Below are 12,529 nucleotides of genomic sequence, written 5' to 3'. Positions count from 1 at the left end.
AACACATAATTGAGTCACTATAATACCGCTTCAGACTGACCCTAGCAAATATGTTCACTAACACCTATGGGGTTATATATCTTTTTTTTTTTTTTTTTTTTTTTTTTTGGTATGTGGGCCTCTCACTGTTGTGGCCTCTCCCATTGCGGAGCACAGGCTCCAGACGTGCAGGCTCAGTGGCCATGGCTCACGGGCCCAGCCACTCCGCGGCATGTGGGATCCTCCTGGACCGGGGCACAAACCCATGTTCTCTGCATCGGCAGGCGGACTCTCAACCACTGCGCCACCAGGGAAGCCCTATCTTTTGAAAATATCTGTTTTCTCCAGCAATAGGAGGCAGGTAGGAACTATTTTTTTTTAACCAGGTAAAAAATTACATTAAAGGCAAGTTGCAGACCAATCCTGATGCAAATTCAAACATTTAAAAGCAAAGGTGCTTAGAGTCTGTCATACAGAGTGAAGTAAGTCAGAAAGAGAAAAACAAATACCATATGCTAACACATATATATGAAATCTAAATTTTAAAAAAATGGTACTGATGAAACTAGTTGCAGGGCAGGAATAAAGATGTAGACATAGAGAATGGACTTGAGGACACGGGGAGGGGGAAGGGTAAGCTGGGACGAAGTGAGAGAGTGGCATGGACATATATACACTACCAAATGTAAAACAGATAGCTAGTGGGAAGCAGCCGCATAGCACAGGGAGATCAGCTCGGTGCTTTGTGACCACCTAGAGGGGTGGGATAGGGAGGGTGGGAAGGAGATGCAAGAGGGAGGGGATGTGAGGATATATGTATACATATAGCTGATTCACTTTGTTATAGAACAGAAACTAACACAACATTGTAAAGCAATTTATTCCAATAAAGATGTGGAAAAAAAAGAATGATGGAATAAGTACTTAGAAAAAGTATTTCACTGATAAATCATTTCTAAGCATTCTGCAAAATAAATAAATAAATAAATAAATAAAAATAAAAGCGAAGGTGCTTCAAAATAGTCATGCACTTAAAAACAATACTCGGTGACGCCCTGCAATCTGTCCTAACCACTCTGACAAGCACTTGACGTGAAAGGTTTCTCTAAGAGGAACACAGTTACATTCTAATGGCAAGATCCGCTAACCTTTGAGTTAGATTAGACAGAACAGTCCTGGCAGGAGTGGGGTGAAAAGACCAAATGGGCACTGAAAGCTTGGACTCAACACTAAAGGTATGACCCTGGTGAATTTGCCAGATTCCAGTACTTCATTCACACAGTGGCAGCAAAGTCCATAAATTTTTTTCTAGCTAACTATTTATCTTGGGAACTGTTAATTTCAACAAGGAGAAAAAATCCTATTTCTAGTATTCTCTATGCTAATTAACAAACTCTCTGCTGTGGAGTTAGACAATACTTGAACTACTTGCCATAGACACCTCTCAAGTGTGCAATTCTTACTAAAGTCCTTCAAATACAAACTAACAATCACTAGAATATGGAATGAATTTCACACACACACACACACACACAAAGGAGAGATATAAAATCCTAAGATATTTTAAAATAAATTATCTTGCAACAAATATGAGCGATACCTAGTGATTATTCTTTTAAAATGTAGAAAAAATCCCTATCACCAAACAAAATACTTGGGTGTCTCAAGGACTTGACAAGGTGACCTGTGAATGAGGTCTTAAAAGATTAATATGAGGGCTTCCCTGGTGGCGCAGTGGTTGAGAGTCCGCCTGCCGATGCAGGGGACGCGGGTTCGTGCCCCGGTCCCGGAATATCCCACATGCCGCGGGGCGGCTGGGCCCGTGAGCCATGGCCGCTGAGCCTGCGCGTCCGGAGCCTGTGCTCCGCAACGGGAGAGGACACAACAGTGACAGGCCCACGTACCGCAAAAAAAAAAAAAAAAAAAAAAAAAAGATTAATGAGTTTGCAAAATGAAGGGAGGAAAAGTGAGGTCAGGCAGGAGACAGAGCTCTGTTGAAAGGTGTCTGCGTGAAAGAGCTTGAGACTGTGAGGAACAATAGGATGTTTCTGAACAAGTTCAGAGAATCTTAGGAGTGGTACATTCTCAAGAAATGTACTGAAAAGGTGACTGGAGAAGCCAAGATGGTGGCAGGATTTGCAGGTCATGCTAAGTAGTCTGGACTGTCCACTCTAAGTACTGGGATGATAATGGGGTTTTTTAGATAGTGGGGTGACTTGTTGCTTAGTTAGTAATGGGAAGAATGGATAGAAGAGGGAAGGGGGGTCAGGAAAACAAATCAGAAGTAAGAAATGATGTAGATTTGAACTGAGGTCTCAAAATATATCTATTCAACACCCAACACAATATTAATTGAGCATGTACTAGGCACCACGCACTAAACTAGACACTGGAAAATAGTATTGGTAAAACAGTCAAAATCTCAGCCCTCATGAACATAAGTTTGCATAACTTGTTTAGTGTAACTATAAATAAAAACCATTGCACTGTCAAAGTATTCCAGATTATGTAATATGTCATATGCTCATCCAACTCATGGAGATTCAGTTCTAGAAAAGGAGACAGCCATTACACAAATTTTAAAAAGAACATCTAAATCAGTATAGTCTGTTTAATGAGGATAGGTGCTCTAGAAATAAAGTAGGGAAAGAGCCTAGAATGTGTGTGTGTGTGTGTGTGTGTGTGTGTGTGTGTGTGTATGTGAGAGAGAGAGAGAGAGAGAGAGTTTTAACAGGGTGAATGTGGAAGGTGGCATGCAAGGGAGTGAGCCATGGAGCAATCTGAGGGCAGAGTTTCAGGCACAGGGAACAGCAATGCAAAGCCTCTGAACAGAAGCATGCCTGGTGTGTTTGAGGGACAGGGAGGAGGCCTGTGTGGCTGGATCAGAGTGAGGGAAGGGGAGGATAATAGGATAAGAACAGAGAACTAGCAAAAGACAAGATTGTGTTGGCCCTTGAGCCTGACAAGAAATACAAACTCATGTAATTTTCGAACTAGAAAGCCCATTAGAGGCTCTCAACTAATACCCACCAAGGTGCCAATTTGAAATCTAAGGACTTTTGAATGAAACTTGTTTATACTTAAAGGGTTGCAGTTTTTAATTGCATTTTTTGTGTCTTAATTTACTTAAAAAGTATTATGTCTTATGTTTCCCATAATCGTTAAGATGTAATTTTTTTTTTTTTTTTTTGCAGTACGCGGGCCTCTCACTGTTGTGGCCTCTCCCGTTGCGGAGCACAGGCTCCAGACGCGCAGGCTCAGCGACCATGGCTCACGGGCCCAGCCACTCCGCGGCATGTGGGATCTTCCCGGACTGGGGCACGAACCCGCGTCCCCTGCATCGGCAGGTGGACTCTCAACCACTGCGCCACCAGGGAAGCCCAAGATGTAATATTTTTAATTAAAATTTCAAGGTAAATTCGATACTGTGATTTCCCTGAAAACTCATGTTTCTGAAAAATACTTGGCCTTATCCATTATGAAAAAGCGACTTTGGTTCCACTACTACATGACATTGGTGTATGCTCCACACTCAAGCCATGAGAAGGGCGTGAATCTGCCCTCTGAGACAAGAAAACAAGGGACTAACAAGCAGTGCAGCCTGGAAGGAAAAAGCAGCCACCGGGCCCAAAATGCTTTGGGAACTGTTATTAAAAAAAATCATGGGCCAGCCTTGAGCTCAGTATTGCTAAAGACCTCTTGTCATATTTCTGATCAATGCTTTGTGTCTCAAACGACAGTTACCTTTTAGTCAACTTCCTACTTTCACAGAAGCACCCCTTTCTTTCAAAAACTCCGCATTACAAATATTTTCTTAGTAATCTCCTGCTTTGTACAGGTGGCTCCTGCCTCCTGGCTGGGCCTGAAATGCAATCTTTGGCTGAATGAGGAAGCCAGAGCCCCTTTATATCACATATTCACTGACAATATTTTTCTGCTCTTCTCCCTTCACCCTTCGCTCTGCAGATCGTGCCTATGCTGGACTATCCTCGTTCAATCTGAGTTTCCACTGGTGACCCTTACTGGTGCAGATGAGGGTATGGTTATCAAAGCTAATGAGAAGTTTGAAGACCGAAATTCCCTTCCAATGGTGGGACCAATTAATGTCAAACGCAAACATTCTTTTTTTTTTTTTTTTTTTTGCGGTACGCGGGCCTCTCACTGCTGTGGCCTCTCCTGTTGCGGAGCACAGGCTCCGGACGCGCAGGCTCAGTGGCCATGGCTCACGGGCCCAGCCGCTCCGCGGCATGTGGGATCCTCCCAGACCGGGGCATGAACCCGCGTCCCCTGCATCGGCAGGGGGACTCTCAACCACCGTGCCACCAAGGAAGGCCCACAAACATTCATTTTAAGTAACTTGAAAACCTGCACTTTCGCCCTTATACACTCTAACATTTTGCCTGTATCTGCTTGTTCCTTTGCTCAGGGTGCCTTTCTGCCTGTTCTCTGGGGAGCATCTTCTCCACTGTTTAAAAAGTCAGCTCTTCCACATATGCTACCCGAGCCCCTCCAGTTGTCGGTACTTTCTTTCTATATCCTCATAGTCCATGTCACACTTTTATGATAGAATTTGTCATGTTATATATTTTTATTTTGAATTATGGTAAAATACATAACATAAAATTTACCAGCTTGACCATTTTTAAGGGTACAGTTCAATAGTGTTAAATGCATTCACATTGTTGTGCAACCAATTTCCAGAACTTTTTCATCTTGCAGAACTAAAATTCTATACCCATTAAACAATTCTCCCATTTCCCCCTCCCACACCCGGCAACCACCACTCTACTTTCTGTTTCTTCACATTTGACTAGTCCACATAGTTCATGTAAGTGGAATCATACAGTACTTATCTTTTTCTAACTGGCTTATTCACTTGGCATAATATCTTCAAGGTTCATCCAAACTGCAGCATGTGTCAGCATTTCATTCCTTTTTATTATTTCATTGTATGTATGGAATACATTTTGTTTACTCCTTCATCCATCAGTGAATACTTAGTTTGCTTCTACCTTTTGGCTACTGTATCATGCTGCTATGAACATGAGTGTACACGTATCTCTTTGAGACCCTGCTTTCAGTTCTTTTGGATAAATATCCAGAATTGGAACTTCTGGATCATGTAGTAATTCTATTTAAAATTTTTTGAGGAACCACCATATTGTTTTCCACAGTGGCTACAGCCTTTTTATATCCCTACCAGCAGCACACAAGGGTTCCAATTTTTCCACATCCTCACCAATGCTTTTTATTTTCTGGCTTTTCTGATAGTTAGCATCTTAATGGGTACACAGTGACTGTCACATATTATTTTAATTATCTGTTGTCTGGCACTGACTTCCTTTTCATCTTTATGTTGCTAGTGTCTAATCATAAGCATGGAACGTAATATGTCCTCAAAAAAAAGCCCATTCAAAGAATAAATGCTATGAAATCTCAAAAGAGCCTTAGGCTTCTTCAGAAACAGAAGGACAGGTGACTCACTGCATCCTTTCCTCCAGTGGGTCAAGGAGTAAAGAGTGCATTGCTGGAAGCTGCAGTAGCAGTGGTAAAACGAAGAGCAGGCAAACTAGTTCCATGTCTATTTTATTAGAAAAAATGGAGGCGCGGGATGAAAACAGGGAGCTGACACAAGACTGAGAAATAGCCCTGAGAGTTTTTAATTAGAAGAAAATCCTACCTGCCCATGATCTTCAATCCCTAACTGGTAGGGATCTCCATCTCTACTCACCTGGGGAACACTTGAAGTGCTCCTGTTCCTGGCCATGGGGGTCATTGGATACCTAGGAAGGGATGCTTCTGTGTTCCTGGCCCCCCAAGTCAGAACACAACCAGAGAAATTCTATACAATTCCTTCTAATTAGGCTTTAGGATCCAAACAGTCCTGGAGCATAGCCCACTGGCAAATTAGAGAATGCCATGGACTTTATCATAATTTTACATATGACAAAACCAAGATTCTTTATGAATATAAACAACAGCACAAGATCAAAGATTATATCCCAAAGGTCCTGATTCCTCCTCTTTATGGAGCTTGGCCTTATGAACTTTATCAGCAATTTAAAGGTGTGTTTTGAATATTTCATTGTCAAGCTGCTAATATATTCCTTCCCCGGCAGCTCAGTTTTTCTAAGAGAGCCCAGTTCCTTGCTTTATATTCCTTCTCTTACTTCTTATTAAAGAATCAGTAGGTTTCTGTTGCTCAACGTCCTACACTTGCAAAGCACTGGTCTTCCTATTTAGTATATTCCTTAAATAATTACAGTTCTCTTTTATAATAAACTCTTCCCGACTTATTACCAGTCTACATTTTTATCAATTTTGGTTCTGCCTTTAGAGTTGTTTCAGCAACGCTAATTATAAAGAAAAAGATAAGGTTGAATTGTTTTTCTTCCCCACTCATAGCAGCTCAGAATATGAACTGTAGCATTCTACTTTCTTATTTGTACAGGTAATGATGTATTCATTGTGGCAAAGTCTTCACAGATAATAGAAATGACTTGCTTTTTGTAGATGTGCTAATTATCTTTTCTTGACCAAGAAAAAAATATTGAATTAGCTTCCAACTACACCGTTTAATTTACACCAATATTTGATGCTGGCAAGTAGCCTGGGCTATTTTGTGCTACTTCATTTTTTGGCTAGGAAATAAAAGTATTCTGGAAAATTATTATTAAGAAATGCATAAAATAACTAATATATATGATCGAGTGTGGAAGGTCACCACCAGTTAAGCTATAATACTGATGTAAATGCAGAGAAATGGTGAGGAAGCCAAAGGACAAACAGATGGATGGTTTACAATATCCAACTTGAGCAATGAGGACTAATTCAATCCACTTTGGACATGCAGAGATAACTCTGCTATTAAATGACTATTTGCACCAGGAAGAAGTAAGCTATACATTTTTAAGACATAAAAACTACATCATTTCCTGGTGGCAGAAAGACGCCAACATTTTCATGATGTTCCATTCATTTATTTCTTTTTACTTGTACAGCATTAAGACCAGAATTGTTTGTGATGGCAGACTAGGTTTAGTAGATTCTGTTACCTTTGATTACAGTTCTTTGTTATTTTCTGAAAGCCTATTTAGTTGTGAAATTTGATGTAAGACCATATTGTTGGCAGGAAAAAACCCTGATCCTTAACCTTAATTTACACATTTCAACCTCAAAGCAATCACTCAGTATGATTTATGTTTATAAAATAATAACTTTAATACTATGAAATACTACAACATAAAAACAAATATTATTCACTGTCAGAAGAAAGAAAATGAGAGAGAAAAAGAACTTTTCTCTTTATGTTTTGTTTTGTTTTAGTGGGAACCAGATTTCTCTTCAGTTCCAACCAAAAGACATTTTCAAAATAAATAGAGAAAACTGGCTTGCCCTTAATTCTAATGCACAGAAGTCATAAGCCAAGTAATCCTCACAGTTCTCATTCCCTTTCTCTCCTAATCTTATCTGTGCAGACATACAGACTTCCATAAAATGTTAGTGAGATGTTTAATAATGCCCACTGCAAGATCAGAGGATTGCTGAGCCCATTTCTCCAGGTTGCTCTGGATATTGGTGATCCTTGGTTAAAAAATGATAAGATAAAAGTAAGATATGGAGCTAGAATTAAAATTCAAGTCTTTTGATTCCCAGTTCAAAGTGCTTTTTACCAAAATACTGTAGCTCTGTGACCTTGAACAAGACTTTCAGCTTTTCTGAGTCTCTTTGTCATTATTAAAATTAATGTTATAACACTACCCAAACCTACTCATTGAGTTTTGACATAACACTCACATTCACATAAAAGTACAATGTAAAATACAAATATAAGATATTCTGTCCTTGAAAATAATAAAAAATCTCAATATCAAACCATTGTGAATGTGCCACTCATACTATGCACTATACTTCTCTCTTACCTGATAAAAGTAATAACTTGTGAAAACCTCCATGGAGAAGAAAAGTGACTGATTTATGTGCCAGCCTAGGTATATGCATTTGGCTTGTATTCTGTCCAGAGGATCCCTGGCAAGAGACTGTGCTGGTGCCTTGATTCTAGAGCCTGTTGCTGCTGCCAACACAAGATGGAGGGGCCCCCTATGGTGGCTGCACCACATGCCTCATATCAATCATGAACTACACCTGATGGCACCCACCTGATACCTATGCCATGCACCTCTTCTCTCCCTTGTCAGGGTTTTTGGTTGATGCTAAAGTGCAAGATGCCACAGGACTTTCTCAACATCTGTATATCTGGAACCCAGCATCGTGAGGGAGAGGATGCTCCATGGGGTGAAATTTGACCAACGGAAGACAGTTATTAGCAGGTAAGTTCTGGTGCTTTCTACTCTTTGGATGGACTGTTTGCAGGGGCAGTACCCTCTCGTGGATTCTCTGATGATATTCTGTGTGAGATGGCTACGACCAGCTCCGTAACAAGTCCCTTGTATTTTTAGTCCATCCTTCCCAGCCTGACTCACCTTTCCCCTCACTTTTGCATTCCTTGGGTTGCACTCATACTGAGGCATAGCCCCTAATATGTGCCTCAATCACTAGTTTCTAGGAAACCTAGGCAGAGACACTATCCAACTAGGAACAAGAAAAAAAGCCTAATTACAAATTAAGGGCCCAGTTGAAGACAGAAATTATAAATTTATATTCAGTCAGTAAGTAGAGATATACGATGTTTTCCCCAGCATCCCAGGAATAAAAGTAGAGAAAACAAGGAGTTAGGTTCATTTATTCATTTAACAAATTGAGTTTTTCCTAAGTGTGAGTACTAGACTAGTCATTAGGGATTCCAAGATATAAAAAATTATAATCCATCGGGTTCTAGTTGTTTCTTCTTTAGGAATTAACTTTATATGGTGAAATTTAAGTTGAGATAATCCAAGACACAGGTGAAACAGTATTTGTGAAGAGTCAAGAGGGAAGTAAATAATACATTAGAAGACAAGGAGGGGTGAGGAAACTGAAGGTACAGATGAGATCAGAGAACAAGTCAGTAAGGAGGGGGAATATAGGCAGTGAAAGCCAGTGGGGAAAAAATGTCAGGACACATTTCAGATATTAAGCCATTCTGGGTGACAGCAAAGTCCAGAGTATAAGCCTAAGAGTGAGTGGTGCTTACGGAGCATGGGTGAAGACCGTAAAAGTAGAGGAGCTCAAAGACAAAGAACTATAAGACAGATGTGGTGGGTGCTTCAACAGTGTAAATTGAAAACCTATTGGATAAACAAGAAAAGCTTATATCCCACCTTAGCCTTTGCTCTTCCCTAAATTTGGCTAAGATAGGAACAAGCTGCAATTAAGAGGGGAAGATGCTAAACTCATCAATTGCTCAATTAAAATAACCATGAGTCCAGTAATGGATGAAATAAGATTTCACCGGTCTTTTCTGGATATAAATATCTTAACCATAGCTACGCTGTTAAGCCAATTCCCATGGTGAGAAGTGATACAAACAGGAGAAATAGCAGGTAGAAGTGAGAGAAAGGAAGGAAGAACTGATTAGGAAACAGAACAGAAAGTTCACCCCTATGTAATAAGTGCAATAAATGTGGTGGGGAGGTGAATCAGAGTGGGGAAGATGCAGGGAAAAGCAGCTGTACAGAACACTGTGCTCTATGGATAATGAGAAATGCAGATAATGAGAGCTATCATTACAAAAATGGTGGGTGGGCTTTCCCATTCTCTGACTAAATTACACCAGGAATGCAGTACCATGAAGGGTTAATGTTACTGCTTTCTTTAATTATGCCATTTCCTTCTGTAAGCAATGCCAAATCCCTCAAACTGAGAGATACTCAACTTTATTAGAAGATTCTAGAGTACTTATTTTGTGGCCACACAGCCCTGTCCTACCCCTCGGCAGCCTCCCAGCATCCCCTGCATCCCCAGCTAGTGGAGTTGCCTATGAGAAGCCCTTGCAAGGATTTGGAATGGAGAAGAGAGGCAGAGGCCATTTGAACTTGTCTTTGGACATGGCAGGCAAATATGCAGGCATGTGGCAAATATGAGGTTTTTCTGGTGGCCTCCAAGTGTGCTCCTGAAAATCACCTTCCTAAATGTTGGAGAAAAATATGATTGTTGGCATTTCTTTCCTGGCTCTGTAACCCCTTGATTCTCTAAAAGCTTACAGTGCATCTAAGAGTTCATATAGATTGCCCTCACCTTCACTTTGCCAGCACTTCATAAAGTTTGAAAGCATTTAATTCCCTGAATTAAATACCATCCTGTTTAAAAAACTTGAAGTGACTTCTGGTTTTTGGATAGAACTCTAACAGATACACTTTTTTCTTCTCTATAATACCCATCTTAACATGGAAATTGGTTATTTCTTAGTGCCATGGTAAGTTTTTAAGACTTTATTTTTTCATAAGCTATAGGTTCTTTTTACTACTTCCAATGAAAGTGTCAGAGAGAAAACATAAAAATAAGATATCTCTGAAATATTATGAAGATCATATTATCAGAGCTTTTTGATATGCTATTTTGCTATTACAAAATCAAATGAATTAATAATATATTTGTTTCCTTGGGGTAAACCCAACTTTATAAGTTTTGGACTTGATTTTTTCAGTGAGTAACTTAATAGAAGCCATAAAATTCAAGAACAGTTTCCTCTATAATAGGTGAAAAGAAAGAATTTAGTAACTGCACTGGCATAAAAGAAATACTTTCCACCTCTTTCTAGGGAACATTGTTGTATTCAGGAAATAACCACTTAGTCATTTGATTAAGGCTAGAGTGGAAATTGTTAATTAACGTTATAATAATTTTTATAATTTAATGCATAATTTTAATTCATTTTTATTGCTTAAGCTGAAAATTGCCAAATTATCCTTTAAACAGTTCTTTATTTTTTTCACCTTCCTTTTAGAAAAACGTTTATTATCTTTATTATCATTTCTGATATTTAAGAAGAAAGAACAGTAGTTTGTAAGTTCATAAACATCTTTAAAGCTACAGACCAGATAAATCATTTAACCCAGTTCAAACAAGTGCAGAGAAAGATGTGACCCATGCACACATAAAGGCACTAGAGGGCAAGTCTTCAGCCTCTGAAATAGATGGTGCCAAGGCAGACCCAGGAGCCTCTGGCCAAGAAAGATTCTGAGCTGCCTCCTTATTTCAGCCTCTTGCCTGCGTATCAGACCTACTTGTAATAATCATTCAGCTTTTCTATGAACATAGTAAGAAAAACTTAAAGAACAAAGTTGGCACAATGGGAATGGGGGAGAAACTGAGATAACCCATATTTCATTTCTGAAGGTGAATCCATGAGAATCTAGAAAGAGGGCAGATGAGAAAAGCATGCTGACCTGCCTTGGATGCAACAGCCTTGAAACTGTCACAGCCAGTTCTATGAAAAATTTCAAGGTTCAACACTTGAGAAAAAGAACTGATGATTTTTTGTGACTAGTTTTGTGTGCAATTCTACAACATTCGTGAAAGTCTAAAAATTATCTCGAGCTAAATTCAGAAAGAAAGTAGAAGAGCTAATCACACAAGCACATACACTTATGGAGAAGTTTCATCATTACTGTGTGTGGTGACCTTTTCTGCTTCAAAGAAAAGTGACTATGGAAGTACTCTCATAGCAACGCTACTAGAACCAGTGAACCATCTTCAGAATGTGGACTGTGCTACCAGATTAAGTGATTGGAATTAGATCTTTCTTCCGATAGACGTTACTGAGTTTGAGGGTTACTAAAGTTTCTAGTGATCAAAAACTTAAGGCAGAACCCCTTTCTATTTTATTTACTCCGTTATCAACCAAATTATATATTTCTCACACAGGTAGTTTTAAACAACCAGGTGTTCACTATCGTGGCTAAAGAATCTGTAAAAGAATAAAAATATCCTGTACAGAGAGAATAAAAGGAACCACCAAACCACCCCCACAACCCTTTCCATTTATGAGATCCCTGTTTGTACAAAATTCATTTGTAGACAATATTTCATCTTTTCATGTTACTATGTAATTTCTCTCCCACAGTTAACAAGGCTCGAGCACTATGGTACCAATCTCCATCCCATGTAGAGATGATGGGTAGAAGCTGGCCTGAGCAGTACCATTATGAGCATAGAGACTCTATCTAGAACACAGGGAGTTCTTGGAACTTACCATAAAATTACCTTTTCTACAAGGTTAAGTGTATAAGGAACTTTAAGAAACCTAATATCCAAGGATATGGGGATTTTTCTTCCCTTAACTCTGTTTAAATACGAACACCCCCATAAGCCACAAAATATATATATAATCAGAGTTTCATATATTTATATTTAATTTAACAATCTATTTTTTGCACATGGGTTTTACCTTTGATTAAAATTCCTATAAAGCTAGGAATTTTATTTTATTTAAATTGAACTAGAGCCAGCCCAGCCCTCCATAAAGATGGGCATTTAGAAAACATATTTGACAGTGACCAAGAATATTAACTTGTGAGATTTATGGTCAGACTTAACACATTAGTCTTCCTTATCCTTAGCCCCCAGTTTTATAACCTAGCTTAAGACTTCTCTTCCTTAACACCTATTT

The sequence above is a fragment of the Mesoplodon bidens genome (assembly GCF_964165515.1).
Source record: "Mesoplodon bidens genome assembly, chromosome: 20".
NCBI lineage: Eukaryota > Metazoa > Chordata > Mammalia > Artiodactyla > Ziphiidae > Mesoplodon > Mesoplodon bidens.
The sequence above is the reverse complement of the archived record's forward strand: the minus strand, read 5'-3'. Positions refer to the sequence as shown.